Source organism: Herpailurus yagouaroundi, unplaced genomic scaffold (assembly GCF_014898765.1).
Source record: "Herpailurus yagouaroundi ecotype Mexico unplaced genomic scaffold, PumYag 428, whole genome shotgun sequence".
NCBI lineage: Eukaryota > Metazoa > Chordata > Mammalia > Carnivora > Felidae > Herpailurus > Herpailurus yagouaroundi.
Genome location: NW_024412645.1, coordinates 6,295,483 through 6,309,034, shown reverse-complemented (window position 1 = coordinate 6,309,034; position 13,552 = coordinate 6,295,483). Strand labels below are relative to the sequence as shown.

The following is a 13,552-nucleotide window of genomic DNA, read 5'->3' as shown; positions in this document are numbered from 1 at the left end:
AGGTAGCCCATACAGGTGCTGCTCCGTGACCTGAAGGTGCAGAGGGAGAGGGTCCCCGGGTCCCCAGCACCCAGCTCACATGGAAGCACTTTGTCTCCGTTTCAAGTGTGCATGCCAGAATATGCCTCATCAGACCACCTCTGTCACAGATCACACCAAATCCGACCCAGTAAACTGCCCCTGCTCAAGTCCCAAGACGTGGGAACCTACCGTAACCAAGGCTTTGATGCTTGGCAGAGGCAGAGCAGAAGAGAGCAGGTCTTAGTGGAAAGAGAGACTTTAAATAACAAAGCAAGAAAAGATTGCGAACAGCACACCCTAAGCCAACAGACAGAACAGCTCTTATTCCTACAGCATTAAAATATGAGAAGGACGCACATTTCCTTTTCTCTCTGATTTCATACCCACCTCCCTCAGTCTCCAAAGCTGCAGGTAGAACCTGACAGCTCCCAGAAACCATTTCCTGATACACCTCAGGGCTGTTCCCTACCTAGGGCTTCTTCATCCTTGCTGCTCGAATCGTATCTTCAGTGGACAATCCAATCTTTACAGACACAAGCATGAGCAAGCAGGGTACTAGACACAGGGTCTCCCCTGTTCCTGCTGCTCCAGCTGAGGCCATGCTGGCCCACCCGGCATCAGCTGTCCTTCCTCTGGGTCCTCAGACCTTCCCTGGGCTCGGTGGAGTCAGAGTCCTTCAACGAGACATTGACCACACTTGCAAACCTTCAAATGGGAGAAAGGATCCACCTTCACCTGACACTTCCCCAGCTGCACTGGATCGTGATAGCTCTCACCTGGGCACGAACCAACCTGACCTTCCCACTGTGACGGACGCATGTTGGGTTAGGTGGGTTCCATGAGCACACCCTGGGCCAGGCTCAGAGCAGCTGCCCAGGAGAGCCGTCTGTCGGGATGGAAATGCTCTGTGTTGTAAACATGCACCTGCTGGGTACCTGAACTGTGGCTAGTGTGATGAGGGATGGAATGTTTAACTTCATTTACTTTAATTAATGTAAACATGAGCCGGCACATCTGGCTAGTGGCTTCCCCCCCTGGATAGTGCAGCTGTCGGATCCAAAGATGCAGAAGACGTGACATGCCTGCCCTGGGGGTGCCTGCAGAGGATTTGCTGGCCTGACACGATCTTTCATTAGTAGGTTCTCAGGGCTCATACACATGTGCCAGGCACTCCATGGGTCCCTGGGGACGCTCAGAGAGGATGGCCACCACCCAAGCCCTAGAGGAATCCCAGCAGGGGCCCACTTGTAAGCAGAGTGAAGAGCATGACCCCCCACACTTGTGCTGGGTGTAATCAGAACAGCAGGGTAGGGGGGCACCTCACTGTCCTCAGGAAACCACCCCTCTCTCTCTTGGATATGGACTAGAGCCGGGGCAGATGCCCAACTTAGTGTGGGGCCCAACAGGTTGGGACAAGCTGAGGAGGGACCTTTCCACTCCTGAACTAGATCCCAGCCCAGAGGTTTTACAAGAGGCTCTTCCCAGTGCTGAGCACTGTGTGAGACAAGAGTGAGGCAGATGCTGTCAGTGCCCTTGTAGTGACCACCCAGGGCTAGGGCTCCTGTGCCCACGAGTGGAAGGAAGGGTTAGAATGGATGGGGTTTAGAACCGAGAATTCCAATACCTGTCAAACAAACTCTCCAACTGATGTCCTCGGAGCCAGGGAAAGGTACAGCGAGGACTACCTTAACCCTGGGATCAGCCCCCACCACTTTGCTGAACTCCCTGTGCACTGGAGCCTGTGTCCCTCTCACCTCCTCTGCAACTAGAATGTTCTACAGCTGCCCTGGTCACGTGGGGTGAGATCCCTTGTGTATGAATGTGTTTCCAGCCAAACATCTCTTGGCCAACAGTGTGCAGACAAGGACTGGTTGTCAGGTGACCCCCAGAAGCAGGTGAAAAGTACAAACTGGTCCCCCCGGCCCCCAGTGGATCAGGCCTGGGAACCTCCTTGTGTCTGGCCTGGCTCTGGTTCCATCTCTGTGATGTGTCCTGGGTGGGAGAACAGGAGACCTGACTCCACTGTCTGCCCCTCCCCGGTGTCAATGAAGGAAAGAGTCTGGTAGATGGAGAAGAGGCTGGGACAGGAAGGAAGACCCTCTCCCGGGGCTTTTTGGACAATGTCCATGCGGTGCTCTCACCCGGCACCCCGGCTCGTCCTGCCTCATCCCTGCTCATAAGTGGTACCCAGGCAGGGGATGGATGAGAGACAGTCCATGGGGCTTAGGGCCGAGGGTCTCGTCGCAGTGCCTGGCTCCCCATCCACAGGCTGTGCTAGTCCCCGTAATCCATCACCCTCTCTGGCCTCCCTTTTCCCAGAGGCCAATTAGATACCATTAGGGCTCCTTCTCTTAAATTAGGATTGATCCGCCTGCCATGGGGTTAAGGAAACAGCCTGCTCTGAGGTGAGATCTATCATTAAATGAAGTGGTTATTGACCCAATAATGGTGATTCTGAAACAGTTTTGTCCACTTAGAATGCTGGGAACCCTTCCTAGCTGGCAATGGGATTCCCCCCCCCCCCAAGCTTATTAGCATACAAAGAACCGTACAAACTCAAAGTGCAGAGTTTGATCATGTTTGAAGTACATATAATTGCAGGAAGCAATGGTGATGGGAATTTTCACTTAGAAGCTGACGTTGTCAACTGTGTTTTTGGAGGGGACACCAGTCTAGGGAGACACACACACACACACACACACACTCAGAGCCACACCACCTAGATTCACACAGGGAAGAGCCCACCACCATACACACAAACCCTCAGCACCCAAAGGGAGCAAAAGCCCTTGTGAAGAAATGGCCACGGTTCTTTCCCTATAGGGTCAGCCTCATTCCCCACATCCCCAGCCCCCGTTCCCAGCAGGCACCCAGAATCGGGGTGGCACTCCCAATGAAAGCCAGCAGGAAAGCCCCGCGTCTCTCACCACCTAGATCTTTCCCCAGCAAGTGTGGGACTCCACAGAACTTACTATTTTCACTTAATCCCGAGACCACCTGCAATGACAGAAAGGCATGAGGATCAGATCGCTCCCATGTGTCCTCTGGGTGACTTTAGAGACCTAGCCGGGAGACCATCCAGTAGAAGCCCCAACGGCCAGAGTAGAGAACGTTGCTGAAAATTCCTGGATCACGTCCTCTCAAGTCCGTGTCGGTTGCCAATCATGAAATTCTTAATCCGATGAGGGGGGATTTCTGCTAAGGAAAGCCCTGTCCCCCCCCCCCCCCCCCCCCCCCCCCACAGTCTAGGAGCCGGTGCAACCCTTCGCAAACAGCCGCATGAACCAGATGTCACTGGTAGGACTCGACACCCATCCCCAACAAGGAACTGATAAATATCGTCTCTGATGAGCATGCCCACATTTTCACACATGAATTCAACTGAAAGAAAGAAACCTAGAAAGCAGGGTTTGTGTCTCAGACAAAGGCAGGTCAGCTCACCGTGGCATTGGACGGGGCCTTTGCCTCAGCCCTGTCCCAGGATGCTGCTCCGCCAGGCCCTCGGGGGGCAGCCAGGAGAACACAGGGTAACTATCACTCAATGGTGGTGCTGCTGTGCTCACGTAGGGGGTTCTGCTTGACATGACTTGGGCCCAGGCTACCTGGCAGCAACGGGTTAACAAGCAAGAACTGAGCTGTTCTGGGCCACCCGTCTTGGTGAAGGAAGGAGACAAAGGAGAGGGGCGGGAAGGGAGAGAGAGGCAGAGTCCGGGCTGATCACAAAGCGCATATTGAGTTCCTGTTTGTCACTGGAACCTCACACAACCGGACACTTCCAGGGCTTGTGGTGATCCTCTTATTAAATGCCCTAAAGTATCTCCCTGAGTCTTATCTGCTTTGGGCCGGAGGCTGAGGCGTGAGCCCAGCACTGACAGGTGTTGACCTACATTGTCCGAGGTGGCCTCACACTTCTCAGAAACTGTGGGCCGCCCGGGAGCACAGGGCTTGCTACGTGCATTTCACACTAATGGCCGTCCCAAAGTCAGCTGAATGCACTTGTGGCTGCGGGGGGGCTGCGTGACCGATGAGGCCACCTTGTAAGGCTGGCAGGATCTGGGACCTGGGTGGACTCTGGCGCTCCAGGCATGTTCCCAGATGCCGTAACTCCCTCGCCCCACGTGGAGTGCGCGTGAGGAGTGCAGGTCAGAGTTCAGAGCTGCAGCCACGTGCCTGGGGGCCGCATGGTAGCTCCTGAGCTTGGGCCCTTCATCTCTGCACCTCAGCCCCTCTCTCCGAGGGGCGGGGAGAGAAAGCCAACGCCAGCACAGCTGTGGCGAGGGGTGAACAAGACAATGTATGCAAAGCGTGCGGGGTGATGGGGTTCTTTCTGAGAAAAAGGACCCAGCGTTGTGACGTCTACATGGGCATCTATCTACTGGGGAAACACATGCTCTTACCCACAGGCACTGCCCGCACCACACGTTCACACCACGCAGACGCACACAGAGACCCTGCCCCTAAAGCCCATACACACAGACCCACACCATATAAGGGAGCGTGGCTGTTCCAGGGACTGTAGCACTGGCCATGGTTCTTATCTGGAAAATCGGTCCTTACAGAAATGTCCCCTTTCCCAACAGGAAGCTGGAAATAGGGTAACCTTCCAGACTACAACCAGCAAGAAAGCCCCACCTTTCCTTTCTTAAGGATTTTTCCTCCATAGGTGAATGACTCTAAAACACGTACCATCTTCACGGGGCCTTGAGTCCCCCTGCAATCACAGAAATGAAAACACAGTGAGAGTCAGGTCATACTGCATTCTGCTTGCATGGGGCTTTTGTTCTCTTGGTGAGTCTAGAAAACCAGATGGGAAAAAGCAGTTGACTCAAGGGAACCCAAAAGCAAGAGCGGAGCAAGTGTACTTATGCCAAAAGGCACCAACTTTTCCTGGACAGTAGGTCTCAGGTCCATTTTGATTGGCAATTATAAAATTCTTTTCCAAGGAAGAGAAATGCCAAGATATTCACTGCTGTCCAGTTTGGAATGGATGCTGTCATTTTTGAGTGCCCTCTTGACTCAGGTATCTGTTGGTAAGAAACTCCCAACTGACACTCTCCCCACCATGGAAACTGCATATGCCATCCGTAATATACATTGTCAGATCCTCCTGCGTGAAATCCATCAAACCTGAAATAAACCGTCAAAGCAACGTATCAATCTCAGACAAAGACAGGAGACCTCACCTTGGCATTAGATGGAGCCTCTTCGTCTGCTGTGTCAGGAGGAGTTTCCTCGATAGACCCTGGGGGGGGATCTAGAACGACGTGCCAGTCATGAGTGGTGCTACTTGGCACTTAGGCAGCTTTGGTCGACTGGGCACGGAAGGGGGCTTATGGAGCCTGTTAGTTAATAACCATGACCAGGGTTTTCCTTGGTTGGAAAAAGAAGGCAATGGGAAGAAGCAGAAGAGAAATGAGAAACAGAGCCTTTTGACTTTCCAGTAAAGGCTATCTAAGTCACCGTGAAATGTTCCTGATTGCAACTGTATGACATTTTGGAAAGGGCAGATCTGGAGAGACACTAAAAAGACCAGGGGTTTCAAGGAAAGAGGAAGGGGTGAACAGGTGAAACCAGGGGATCATTAGAGCAGTGAGACTCTTCTGGTTGGTTGATAGCAGATGTTCAATATTTTTCCAAAAAAAGGACATGGAAATCGGGGCACCTGGGTGGCTTAGTTGATTATGAAGCATCCGACTCTTGATTTCGGCTCAGGTCACGATCTCAGAGTGCGTGGCTTGGAGCCCTGCGTCAGGCTCTGCACTGACAGCTTGGGACTCTCTCTCCCCCTCTCTCTCTGCCCCTCCCCCACTTGCACGTGTGCACGCTCTCTTTCCAAAATAAATCTCTCAACAACATAGGAACGTACAACACAAGGAGTGAACGTCAGTGTCAAGTATCCATCAATATTGGTTCCCTAATAGTGACAGGTATAGCACAAAACGATTAGGGGTGAGTAATAAAAGAAATAGGATGGGGGGAGAGGATAGGGCATAGGAGAACTTTCTCTGTTATCTGCTCCATTTTTATGTTAATCTGAAGAGCAAAAATTACTTTTAAAACACCTGGTTTATTAATTTGAAAATAATCTGGCAGCCCTGTTTCAGGGAGAGATCTAGCTCCACTAACGTTCGGCAACCAGTTAATATGCAAACATTAGCTTGAGACATTGTTTCCCACACAATGTCAACAAGGCTGAGTTGTTAACCCATGTTTACTTCCATGGTCATAGCGTTACCGTCTGTCTGACGCCGTCAATGAGAACTTTTCACACGTGGAATAAAAGAGCATATGGCGTAGCATCTTACACTTTTCCATTATACGGGTACACTGAATAAACTTCCATCAGTATTGAATTTGCTTAATGATTGAATTTCCACAGTACCTTTCATTGATTTGTTTGCGGGGTGCACCCTGGGGTGCGGCAGGATGCTGTTTTTGTCACCTGCTGCTGGGGGTGAGGTGTGTGTCTTCTTAAATGAGGAACACATTGTCTTTCCATATCCATCTCATACCATTCTGGGGAATGCATTCACACAATGAGAGCTAGTGGGCACCTGGCCAGCAGAAGATCACAGCGAAAGTAGTAATGACTTATTCACAGTTCAAACTTTTGATCTCCTGTGCACGAGCTGATCCTGCGCTCCAGGATCTTGCGGTGTGCACTTAAAAAACCCAGCAGATATGGGTGCCTGGGTGGCTCAGTCGGTTAAGTGTCCTGACTTCAGCTCAGGTCGTGATCTCACAATGCCTAGGTTTGAGCCCCGCGTCAGGCTCTGGGCTGACAGCTCAGAGCCTGGGGCCTGCTTCAGAGCAGGGCCCGGGGACCCCTATCTTATAGTTGCCAGCATGGAACCTTAGAGACCTTCAGAGATTCACAACACCTATAAGCGATGGATCTGGGACAGGAATGCAACGGGTTCCCAGGGACAGAGATCCCTGAACCCCCAAGCAAGTCCTTTGGATCATGCCCTTGACTCCTGAACCAAGGGCTTCCCTCCCTTCAATCCTCAACTCCTCCTGCCCCAACTTTCCTCCTGGAGGAGGCGTCTGAGCCAAAAAAGCGGCCTGAATCGCAGCTCAGCCTCTTCTCTGTGTCTACCAATCCCTGACCCAAAACATGACACTGTTTTCCCCAAACCAAGCCCCACTGAAGGAGCAGGGGAAGCCCAGCCGTGCACATCCTGCCCCCACACCTTCACACCATCAGCCGCCTCGTGTGGAGCCTTCCCCAATGGCCAGTTGAGCACCGTCAGTGGCCAGGCGTCTGCTCGGCTCCCAAGCTGACTCAGAAGCCAGGACGTCCCAAACCAACCGTCACATGACGGCTCTACCAAGAATTAGGTTCCCTTCAACTGGCCAACCCTGGCTGAGCAGCTAATGTGAACCAACTGGGAACATGGCCTGTTGGGCTGGTGCTTTGGTGGTTTATTGAATGAAGTCTGGGACTCTCAGTGTTTCACTGACTGTTGGTCTGAGTAACTGTCCAAGCAGTGTGGGCTAAGGCCCGCCTGACAGCAGGGAGGGGTTGTACTGGCTCTGAGAGGGCACCTTCCCTGCTCCTTCCTTTCTCCCCAAAATCCAGGCTCTAGGACTCCTCATCCATCCCTAGACCCTGCAGGGACAGGGGACAGAGTCCCATCTCCTCTGAGACAGTCCACTCCTTTCCCACAGCCTGTGACCCCACTCCAGGATTTTCCGAAGGATCCCCAGACCCTCACGACCTCTGCTACCAAATGTTTATTTCATGAACCTGAAAGAACTGTCCCTTCTCACCACTCTCCCAGCCAGACAAGGCCAGGAGAGAACGCTGCTTTGTTCTGGTTTCTTTTGGCAGAAGGCAGAGGGGAAGGGCTGTGGGCAGGGGTGTGAGGGAGGGCAGGGGGGTGGTGGGGAAAGGGGAAGGGACAGCATTCTTGAACATTCCTGCAGAGACCAGCAGAGCCAGAAACCCAAGGAAGGACCTGGTGTCCAGAGGGACGCAGGCCCAGCTGCTGACGGGCGGCCCAGAGCCATGGAGACGCCCAGCTGCGCCCTGCACAGAGCCCTCTCCTGCCTGGGCATCCTGAGCGCTGGGGACTTGGGGGCAGCGGAGGCAGTGCCCTTAGCTGGACACAGTACAGATGGAGCAGAACAGGGAAGATGGGCCCCTGAGCCCGCGGACCCGGAGACCCAGCACCTGGGGAGGCCACGAGGGCGGAAGGCAGGGAGAAGGCTGTTCCGGCACTGGCCCTGAGTCTTGGGTCCTGTGCCCAAGGGGACCTTGTCTAACCTCCTGTGCTGAGGCCACCAGCTCATGCGGGTCACATTCCTGGTTTCTGTGCCAACCTCTGTCCCAGCCTCTGAAACTTTCTCTTCCAAATGTCCTTCCCTTCCACTAGATGCTGCTCTACCGTCCCTTACAACACCCCCATTCCTGATTCCTACGTCCTCGTGTGGACGAGGCACGGAGGTGATCTGGGGAGTCCTCCCCATTCCCTGGAAGGTGAGTGGAGATCCGAGTGTTTACCTGGGCTCCTTGATATTATGGTGACAATAATATCTAGCTTTCCAGAGCTAGAGCTGGAAAGGCACTCAGCCTGAGTCAGGCTCTTTTCACCTGTCAGCTTCTTAACCACCCCCAGGCTCCTTGAAGTTAGTTCCTGCCCTACATTTCCAGGAAACTGAACCTCAGAGAGGTGAAGCGACCTGCCCAGAGTCACACAGCACGTGAGTGGACAGGCTGTGATTTGCACCGAGGTTCCTAGGTTCCCAACACCAGAGACAACCACTTTTCTGTCCCATTGTCTAAGACAGTGGCTAATGATTGAGTGCCTTCTATGTGCTGGACAGCAGCCAAAGCTTAGAGAACGGAGATAAATAAGACAGACTCACCGTGTCCCCTCTCCTGGGAACCTAGCCCCCACATGTCCCCAGCATCTAGCACAGAGCTTGGCACAGACTGAGGCCTCAGTCAGTGACGGATAAATGAACAGGTATTGGTTATACAATAAGCACTCAAGTCTGAAGACTTTTTGTGCTCCATCCCAGGGAAAGTGCAGGACAGACGATGTCCTGGGACCTCACGTTTTTCCCATCCAGGCATCTGTCTGGGTCCTCAGGCATCTGTTCGGGTCTGTCGGCTTAGCCCCACTGGACCATCCCAAAGGCTCCTCCCGGTCCTGGAGTGCCGCTCTCTGTAAAACAGTGGTTTAGGATGACTTTTCCAGTGGCACATGCTTCTTCGTTTTTCCCAGTGTTTCTCGGTTTCTTGGGGGCCTTAAACAGTATAGAGAATATGTTGAGTTCTGTAGATGCCTCCCCCTGAAAAGCACACGTGAGCCTGTAGTTTACATCCAGTTTCAGAGGCTTCCTAGACCCTAAGTTAAGAATCTCGGTTGTAGAGGATCTTAAAGACCACAGACATTCAAAACCAACAGAACCGCATCTCAAAGGGTGCCATGGATTCAATCAGCAAATGTGTATCAAATTCCCGCCATGCGCTGTGTATCATGATGGGTTTTGGGGACCTCAGGGGACAGCTGCAGCATCCAGGGGAGTCAGGAGGCAGCTCCTGGGAAGCAGGAATGCAGTCAGCAGCCTCTGGGCTCCCAGGCCACGCCTAGAGTGGCCTCCAGTGGCTTCCGTAGATTCCCACGTCCCTGAGGCGCCTGTGACTTTTCTCCCTCCTGGTCCCTCTCCATTAGAGTCCTCGGGAGCAGGCTTATCCAAAGATGAAGGTGGACGATTCTGAATGTAGGCACTGTCTTTAGTGCTTCTGCTCCAGAGTATATCCCACAGGTGTGCAAGGTCAGCTGCCAACTTAGTGTTACAAGTTCAAAGCCACCCTCGTCCTAACTTCCTCAACAAAATGTCAGGAACCTCTTCCTCTCCTTTTTGTTGCTAACAATAATAATGACAACCACCAATAATAACAAAAGATTTAGCCATTCATTGGGCACATGTGTATTGCCCCTTTGGGGGCACCTGGGACTATGGGGTGAACAAGATCCCAGGTGCCAGGTGGCTGAGGGGTAGGGGTGGGGACAGGATGAGTTGATGCCTGGCCACAAGTGCCAATCTACATATCGTAGGGTCTGAAACTGCCAGACTTTTGAAGACCGCTTTGAGGAAAAAATTAAAACTGCAAAAACAAATTTCGGTTCAAAAGTGGCAAACTGCGGCGTTAAGAAAAAGCCAAAATATTGGCGACATTACAAAACCCAGAAAACAATGCTTTCCTGTATTGCCTGCCAAATGTATAACACTTCTTCTCATTTTTTTTTTTAATTAAAAAAAAAATTTACTTTGATGTCATGGTCTTTGATCGCTTCTCCATAGGGCAATGCTTTTTCTAATATGTTCTAAAGAACAAGTAAGCTAGGATTGCAGTCTTTCTTCTAACATAGAAGATACCAACTTGTTCTTTCTTAGTTTAGAAAGCAATGTCAGTGTTGGGGTGCTTGGGTGTCTCAGTCAGTTAAGCATTCGACTCCTGATTTCGGCTCAGGTCATGATCTCCCGGTTTCGTCAGATCGAGCCCCATGTTGGGCTCTGCGCTGACCCTGCGGAGACTGCTTGGGATTCCCTCTCTCTCTCTCTCACTCTCTCTCTCTCTCTCTGCCTCCCCTGCTAGTGCTCTGGCTCTCTGAAAATAAATAAACTGAAAAACAAACAATGTCAGTGTCGCATATCATCATTTGTAACACCATCTAAAATTTTGAGATTGTTGCCAAATTTGGGAAGGACTTTCCTGAACTTCTATCATTATGTGATAATGTCCATGATGTGAGCATTTTGAGTGTTCTTTGTGAACTGATTAACTGTTAATACTCTTTGAGGTAGTCACATTCAGTAACTAATTGGTCATCAATGTAAATTTGTAAAGAGTTTTCCATTATCTTGATTTTGTGTGAAACCAGTCAGTCAGAACTTTTTCTATTCCTTCAATAGGTTAAGATTTACTCCGCTTTCTTAAATTGATTATGAAATAATCCAAGAGCCTAATCTTTGATTCTATTTGAAATTTATCTCTTCCTCTTCATGAATGGCGACTTTTGATATGAAAACTTTGTGTTAGAATCCTCATTGTTTGGTGCATTGATAACGATATACGCTGCACTGTGAGTTTACTCCAGTAGGAATGGATACCAGCATAATTCTGTTGGCTCAATATGTCCTAACTGAGCACTCCAACTTGTTCATTAAGGAAAAAGTTCAATCCTGAGTATTTGGGGCCTGAAAACTGTGGCAAAAAGGTATTGGATAGGAAATGTTTTCCCTTGGTGATTAAGGACACACACACACACACACACACACACACACACACACACTACATATCCATTTTCCCCATCATTTCCTAAAAGGGAGGCCATCTTAATGCACAGAGTAAGAAGGACATAACTTTAGAAAAAACGAACCATAGCCCTTTCCAGGCAGGGACAGTTGGTAACTTGTAACACTGGTTTATGGATCTCAGTCTTGTTCCATTACCTCCTAGCTGTGTGACCTTGGGTAAGTAACCTGGCCTCTCTGTGCCTCACTGCCTGCTCCAGGTCCTTGGGAGGATGAAGCAATCTAATCAGCCACAAGCTTAAACTACTGCAGCTGGTAGTTGCCTTTGTTGTCATTTACGGGCCAACAGTGCCACTCAGTGTCCTCTCGTTCAGGCTGCAGACAAGCTGCTCCTGCGCAGCAAAAATGAGTGGGAACCTTGTGCATCCGCCAAGGCTGAGGCCCCAGCAGAGGGAAAGGCCATAAATGTTCACGGAATCCGGAATGAAGTTGGACCTCCCCCTCACACTCACGGCAGAAGTTAATTCAGGGGCGCCTGGGTGGCTCAGTGGATTAAACATCCGACTCTTGATTTTGGCTCAGGTCATCAGCCCCACACAGCACGGAGCCTGCTTGGGATTCTCTCATTCTCTCTCTCTCTCTCTCTCTCTCTCTTTCTCTCTCTCCACCCCCCTCTGTCTCTCTGCCCCGCCCCCCCCCACTGGAGGCTCCCCCCACCAAAATAAATAAATAAATTTTATTTTTATTTTTATTTTTTTTGTTTTTTTTTTTCAACTTTTATTTATTTTTTGGGGGGACAGAGAGAGACAGAGCATGAACGGGGGAGGGGCAGAGAGAGAGGGAGACACAGCATCGGAAACAGGCTCCAGGCTCCGAGCCATCAGCCCAGAGCCTGACGCGGGGCTCGAACTCACGGACCGTGAGATCGTGACCTGGCTGAAGTCGGCCGCTTAACCGACTGCGCCACCCAGGCGCCCCAATAAATAAATTTTAAAAAGGATTAAGATGGTAAATTTCATGCTATGCGTATTTCAGCACAATTTAAAAAATGAACACAGCAGTACCACAAAAGACAACACAAAGTTAAAAGTTAAGACACAGACTTTAAGAAAAAACATTTGTAACTTATACGCAAATAAGCCCACAGACTATATATATAACATTTCTCTATAAATAGGAAATGATTAAAGATCAAGTGACAGAAGAATAAAATACAAATGGCTATTAAATATATGCAAACTCACTAATAATTTGAGAAAAAAAAGTTAAAAGGAAAAATTATTTCTCAATCACCAAATTGACTAATTATGATTGATCATATTCTCTGCAATCAAGGCTATGGGTAAATAGGAATTCTCATATACTGATTCTGGTACCCTAAATTGGTGATTTCTTTTTGGAATGCCAATCTTTCATTTTTACCAAAATATTAAATATCCACACCTTTTCCTTCGTATTCTATTTCTTTTAAAAAAATTTTTTTTTCAACATTTATTTATTTTTGGGACAGAGAGAGACAGAGCATGAATGGGGGAGGGGCAGAGAGAGAGGGAGACACAGAATCGGAAACAGGCTCCAGGCTCTGAGCCATCAGCCCAGAGCCCGACGCGGGGCTCGAACTCACGGACCGTGAGATCGTGACCTGGCTGAAGTCGGACGTTTAACCGACTGCGCCACCCAGGTGCCCCCTTCGTATTCTATTTCTAAGATCAATCATTGAAGAAAAAAATATAGCTTATGTAACAACCAATGAATGTATAGCTTATGTCCCATTCAGTATTATTGATAATAGTACATAACTGATACCAATGTGTCTCTCAATAATAAATAAACGTTAAAAAATTAAGAATTAAAAAGAAGACATCATTATAGGTACAGCAGATATAGAAAAGACAACAAATGGATCTTATTAACACATTTATGCCAATACATTTGAAAAATGTGTACCAAATGCACAAAGTCTTTGAAAAACACAAATTTCCCAAATTGATTCTTTTTTTATAACGTTTATTTTTGACAGAGAGAGAGGGGGGAGGGGCAGACAGAGAGAGAGAGAGGGAGACCCAGAATCTGAAGCAGGCTTCAGGTTCTGAGCTATCAGCACAGAGCCTGACACGGGGCTCGAACTCACAGACTGTGAGATCATGACCTGACCCAAAGTCGGAGGCTTAACCCACTGTGCCACCCAGGCACCCCCAAAACTGATACTTAGAGAAATGTGACCTCTAAATAGTCTTATAGCCATTGAATAAATGTAATC

General features: G+C 49.8%; 1 long non-coding RNA gene across 1 annotated transcript; it reads right to left on the bottom strand.

The window, feature by feature from the left end:
• Positions 1 to 4,758: 4,758 nt before the first annotated feature.
• LOC121022619 (uncharacterized) lies at positions 4,759 to 9,486 on the bottom strand. The gene is made up of 2 exons (XR_005787020.1): positions 9,085 to 9,486; positions 4,759 to 5,148 (listed from the first exon to the last, which is right to left on the bottom strand). It is a non-coding gene; the product is annotated as an uncharacterized LOC121022619 (long non-coding RNA).
• Between the last annotated feature and the right edge of the window lie 4,066 nt (positions 9,487 to 13,552).